Source organism: Rosa chinensis, chromosome 6 (assembly GCF_002994745.2).
Source record: "Rosa chinensis cultivar Old Blush chromosome 6, RchiOBHm-V2, whole genome shotgun sequence".
NCBI classification, from domain to species: domain Eukaryota; kingdom Viridiplantae; phylum Streptophyta; class Magnoliopsida; order Rosales; family Rosaceae; genus Rosa; species Rosa chinensis.
In genome coordinates, this window is record NC_037093.1 from 40,599,046 (window position 1) to 40,605,045 (window position 6,000).

Sequence of the window (6,000 nt, forward strand, 5' to 3'; positions counted from 1 at the left end):
TTTCGAAAATAAAAATCGATTAGAAACTAAATTTCTCGTACAACAACTAAATAACATTGTATTGTACTTATTCCTAGTTTTTCATTTATGTAAGAAAAAATCGATGAACAGTGAAAAATGAACAGTCTTGACTGGTCAAGAAAAAAAACGGGTGGAAACCCATGTCCAGTGGCAGTGAACAGTTACTTGACTGGTCGACGCCTTAACTTTTCAACCTTGACATTTCTTGACTACCGGTGAACTTGCTCTAACAAGGATTATTTTGCAGATTTCGTACAAAGAGATGGTTCAGCCCCCAAAAATGGGCCATGCTGGTACACATCATCATTTGAAGGCACAGCTCTGGGGATTGGATACAGAAGATGAATTTAGAAAGTGCAGAGGTGATCATGGTTAAAATTAAAGATCAGAGACTTTAACACCCACAATTGTCAATTGGAATTTAATATCCAAATCGAAACTGTGACTAGCCAATTTATGAGCTACTCTATTGAATGATCCAACTAAATGAGACACAAAGATGTGAGGCAAATTATTGAATAGCTTAATATCTTCCACAATACTACCTAAAGAAGAAGAATCATCTTCCACTGAATTAAGAGCCTGAGTTATCAGAAGACAATTGCTATAATTTATTTTATCTATTTTATCAATTATTAATTTATATGTTTGCTAGATGTATATTACATATGATGAGAAAAAGAGGATGTCTCGTCTCTGTGAGCATGAGTCAAGGCATAATAATAGGAATGTGATATATTGTAGTTATACCGTAGTTAGTACTTACCAATTCTATGTGTGGTAGAGAATATTGACGTAAGTCAATTGAATTCCTGTAATCTTCTTTATAATATACCTCCACAGTGAGAGGAATAGAGTATCAGACAATTCATTCTCTAATCTTGTTATATTTGACTTGGTATCAGAGCAAAGATGCGAAAAGGAGTTTGTCTCTTCGTCTTTATAGTCGTTTCTCAATCCAAGGAAGGCAGTTACTTTCACTACTACAAAGATAGCCTTTAATGACAGTTTTTTTATGGCATTTTGACAAAAACGTCATTCAAAAATATTTTAATGACGTTTTCAGGTTAAAACGTCATGAATAATTTGATAGTAAAAGCTTTGTGACATTTTTGAAACGCTATAAAAACTTTTAAACAACATGACGTTCCAAAAACGCCATAAAAAAAATAAAAGACGGCGTTTGTTAAACGCCATAATCATAGACTAATCCATGACGTTTATAAACGTCATAGTAAGAAATAATAAACGGCGTCCGTTAGACGCCATAATTATAGGCTAATCCGTGGCGTTTGTAAACGTCATACTTGAAATTTTTTTTTTTTTTTTTTAAATTGCCCGCCCACCCAGCCTATTTTCTTCTTTACACATTCCAATCAACTTTAATTTTCTTCTCTGTTCTCTCTCCGTCCCACCCTCCCTTGACCCTTTTCTTCTCGATCTGGAGCAAGAAGCAGAAACAACTCGAGTTTCATCCTCGGTCTCAATCCATCGTCTCTTGCTTCCTGAAGATGTTACGGCGAGGCCGATCCCCATATCAAGTCACTGTTCTCTTGCATCAAGCAGAAGAAGAAGAGGCTGACTAGCTCTCTGTCAAAATTTCACAGGTTAAATCTGAAATATCTCTTAGGTTTTATTCCTATTGAGTATTTTCTGTGATTGGGTCTATTTGATTGAAGATTTCTCACATTTTCTTCACATTGAAAATCCCTATGTGATTGGGTCTATTTGATATCTCGTTTGGTATTTTCGAACTGTGATTCTATTAAGGATTTCGATGGGTTCCAGGTTCAGACAATTTTCAGGTTGTAGAGGTTTTGATTTTGAGTATAATTGGTTTTGGGTATACCATATTTTAAGGTAATTTTGTCCAGTGACTCCATTAGGATGATTAGGACTGGGAAGGATCAAGTTCAGTTATTGCACACCATGTGTTTGAAGTTATGCCTCAAAGACAGCACCCAAGCTGAACCAGTGGGCTATTCCATGATTTTCGAAAACCCTATACTTCTTCTTTTACTCTCAGTTTTTGATAGCTTAAAATAGACTCTTCAATGATCATTTTGAGCTTGGTTTCATGAAAAACGGAGTTAAAATGAAATACTTATGCCATTTTGAAATTACTGCACTGTTTCAGGATTTCTGCAGAAATCAGTATTTTCTGCTACTTTGGATTCTTGTTTGACCACTGATTTGAACTGCGAATGACCTGAAATTTTGCAAAATAGTAGCTTTACATGTCTACTTCAAATCTGGAGAGTTTTGCATGAAATAACTGAAGAGTAGTTGTTGGTGAATTTTTCTTTCTTGCTAACAGTCTTCTGAAATTTTCTCAAATTTGCAGCAACCTTGTTACAAAACAATCTGTTTGACAGGCCTTCACACCTTTGTTAGTCCTTGAATTTTAGTATGTTAAAATAGACTGAATATTAACATTCTTATCTGGATTTCTTGTTAACACTTAAGCAAGTTTGTAGAGAAAACAACAACCATGGGTCTAGAAGAATGCTATTCACATCGATATGTAAGTCTAATATCACAAAGATATGGCTTATTCTTTTTTCCCTTGTGGTTCATTTCTGCTCTTTATTCTAGTTTTGTTGCTTGCTGCAGTTACTTTAAAGTCAGTGCAAGAGAACGATAACTATGCTGCAATGAGAGAAAAGCCCAAAGATTTTGCAAGTGAAAGCATAGCAAGAGCTTAAGTTGGTTTGGGTCAAACTGAGGTAAAACATCTTTACTGTTGATCACAATGAAGTTAGAATGACAATAACATTGTATACCATATTTCCAAGTTATATATGCAGTCTCGTATTTATTAAAATATTGATTTGCGCTATGTGAATTCAAATGATGTATTGGTTTTTACTAAAATATAACTTTTCAAATGTCAGATTTAAGTTGAAATTTGCTTTGAATGTGGTAGGCACATATGTGCGCCATGATTGTACTATTGTTGCCATTGCTGAAGAAAGCTGCCGCTGATACACCAGAGTAACAAGCCTCCACAAAGAAGGTTGAACATGGTATGTTTTATGATAAAGTTACTGTGGAAGTAGGTTGTATGAGTAAAATTACCACAAAGTGAAGACAGTCTTATATGTTGAGTTTTGATTACTATTTTTTTTTTCTTTCCTATTTCTATCTTAAATAGATGCAAAAGTATGGAACAACTGCAAGTTGGAGACCAGTGGAGTGGAGCGGGTCAGCCTAGTTTATCAACTTTTGGTCTTCTTTTTGGGTCCTCTTATGATGTAGTGGAATTAAATGATGAAACAAATGTGATGATTTCTTAATGAAACTAGTAGTATTATGTCTCCATTGTGATATGTGTAAATAAAAAGATAATTGATTTCTGAATTTAACCAGAAATCAAAATTTTTTTTTTTTTAAATATGAAATAAATTTAATGGCGTTTGGAAAACGTCATTAAAGATCTTTCAATGACGTTTCACAAATGCCGTTAATCTTCTTCTATGACATTTCAAAAATGTCACGGAAATCTTTCCATGACGTCTAGAAAACGTCATTGAAACACTTTCTATGGCGTTTTTCAAACGTCATTAAAAATCTTTAATGACGTTTATCAAACGTCACCGAAACGGTTTGGAAAAGACGGCACCAGTAGAGACGACGTTCGTTATGGCGTTTGAAAAACGTCATTGAATCTTTTTCATGACGTTTTTCAAACGTCATAAAAAGTATTATGTGTAGTAGTGTTTAGAACCCAATTATTTGGGGGGTTAATCTCAGTACGACATCGTTCTCCACTTTTTCACTCTGGGCTTTGTCTTCAGCTAAAGACCGTCATAGCTCTCCTTTCCTGGACCGTCATCGCTCTCTTCTCCTAGACCGCCGTCTCTCTCCTCTCACCCAGAACAATCAGCTTCGTCTTCAGCCAAAGACTGCTGTCACTCTTCTCTCCAGATCGATTTCGTCACTTGCCTTCACCCAGATCTATTTCGCTGCTCACCCACAGACCGGACTGTGTTCGCTATAGCCTACAGACCAATTTTCCAATCAAGCCAACTGGATTCCAATCAAGCCACAGACCAGTCCATCCTCAGTCTACTTCATCAGGTTCTGAAACACCTTTAGCAGTAAGTTTTTTTTTTTTTTTTTTCCTTACTTCAGCTGTGCATTGTTGATTGCCTATTTCAATGGGAGAAACGAAAAAAGATCAGATTTCCAGTTCTAGGAACAATGAGGTCCAGAAGGATGAGGTTTCTGTCAAGAGCTCAAAAGGTGAATCTTTTGAGGGTACCAAACTCACCGATACCAATTTCCAGACATGGAAGAAGATTATGTCTGTTTATCTCCGTGGGATACACAAGATGAGCATGTGACTGGAACAATTAGGGCTCCTAGTGAAGATGATATGGAGGCCTATGCTAAGTGGGAAGACGATAACTTGTTTGTAATGTCAATTCTATTTAGAGCCATGACTGAAGATGTGCTACAAATGGTGGAGGAGTATGAAACCGCTGTGGAAATATGGAAGACATTGGGAGATCTCTATACAAATGAGTATGATTTTATACAAGTTCATGAACTAATGTGCAAAGCTGCAGGAATGTAGCAGAATGGGCAACCAGTGTCGATGTTTTTTACCAAGCTGAAGAATGTATGGGCTAAAATTGATCAGAAGCATCATGGGAGGACTTGATGCCAAACATAATAGTGCCAAGGGAGAGTTGCTCAGAATGCCAGACCCTCCTAGCTTGACCACAGCCTTTACATATATTCGTAGGGATGAATCTCAGCAGGAAAGTCTCAAACAGGCACAAGTTGAAGTTTCTAGGCTAGCCATTCAAGCACCAGCACCTTTACTCCAGCAGCAGCATTCAGTCCCACTTCATCAGCAAGAGCCTCCACCAAGTTTTGCCAACCACCCTCATCCTTAGTGTTCTTATTGCAATGATGTTGGGCATGTTTGGGAGACTTGTTGGAAACTGAACCCACACCTTAAACCAAAAAAGCGAGGTTACCGTCCTAAGGCGAAAGCAGTTACTGTTCAATTGATCTAAGAACCAGATTTCTATGGAGTGGCTGGACAGGATCATCATACAGCAGGTAGAGCTACTCCTACAACCTCTATAACTGGTTCAGGTAAAATTGGTATGGCTTTAAAGGTTTCTCACGTAGTTGGTTCTGATATATGAATTATTGATTTTGGTGCCTCTGACCATATGACCTATGATAAATCTTATTTCACTAAATTGTCTTCCCCATTAGTGTCTTATGTTACAAATGCCAATGGTGAGGCTTTTCCTGTGTTAGGGACAGGGTCAGTTCGTATTACCCCAACCTTACAACTCCATAATGTTTTATATGTACCTGACTTATCTCATCAGTACTTGATATCTGTCCCACAGTTGAATACTGAATCTCAATGCTCCGTAACCTTTTATCCTATGTATGTGATTTTTCAGGATCTTATCACCAGGGAGATAATTGGACGGGGGTACCTGAGGGGCAGATTATTCCATCTGGATCAAACATACGTTGGGGAGAAACCCGGAGCATAGTCCCTTACCGCTTTGACTTCGAATTCTGACAAGCTAAGTGAGATTTGGTTGTGGCATTACCGATTAGGGCATCCATCTTTTAGTCTTATGAAAAAGTCCATGCCTACTTCATTTATTGGTGTGAATGAGTCAGTTTTGTGTTGTGAACATGTGTCTTGGCCAAGAGCCATCGTGCTACTTATTCTCCTAGTGTTTATAATAAAAATATTATTCCTTTTGAATTAATTCATTCTAATGTTTAGGGACCTTCTAGAGAGCCTACTGTATTGGGCATGAGGTTTTTTATGTTGTTCATTGATGATTGTACGAGATTGTCATGGGTCGCTCTTCTTAGAACCAAAGATGAAGTTTTTCCAGCTTTCAAACTTTTCGTACTCTTGTTCAAACACAATACAATAGTACCATTAGAGTCCTACATTTTGATAATGGGGGAGAATATGTGAATCATGTA

At 37.1% G+C, this 6,000-nt stretch overlaps 1 long non-coding RNA gene across 2 annotated transcripts; it reads left to right on the forward strand.

Moving 5' to 3' along the window:
* Positions 1–1,380: 1,380 nt before the first annotated feature.
* LOC112174632 lies at positions 1,381–3,394 on the forward strand. Of its 2 annotated transcripts, none has more exons than XR_002926106.2 (4): positions 1,381–2,545; positions 2,635–2,747; positions 2,916–3,047; positions 3,176–3,394. It is a non-coding gene; the product is annotated as an uncharacterized LOC112174632 (long non-coding RNA). The 2 variants fall into 2 exon arrangements; XR_005801186.1 differs by having other exon boundaries at positions 1,383–2,545; positions 2,948–3,047.
* Positions 3,395–6,000: the final 2,606 nt, after the last annotated feature.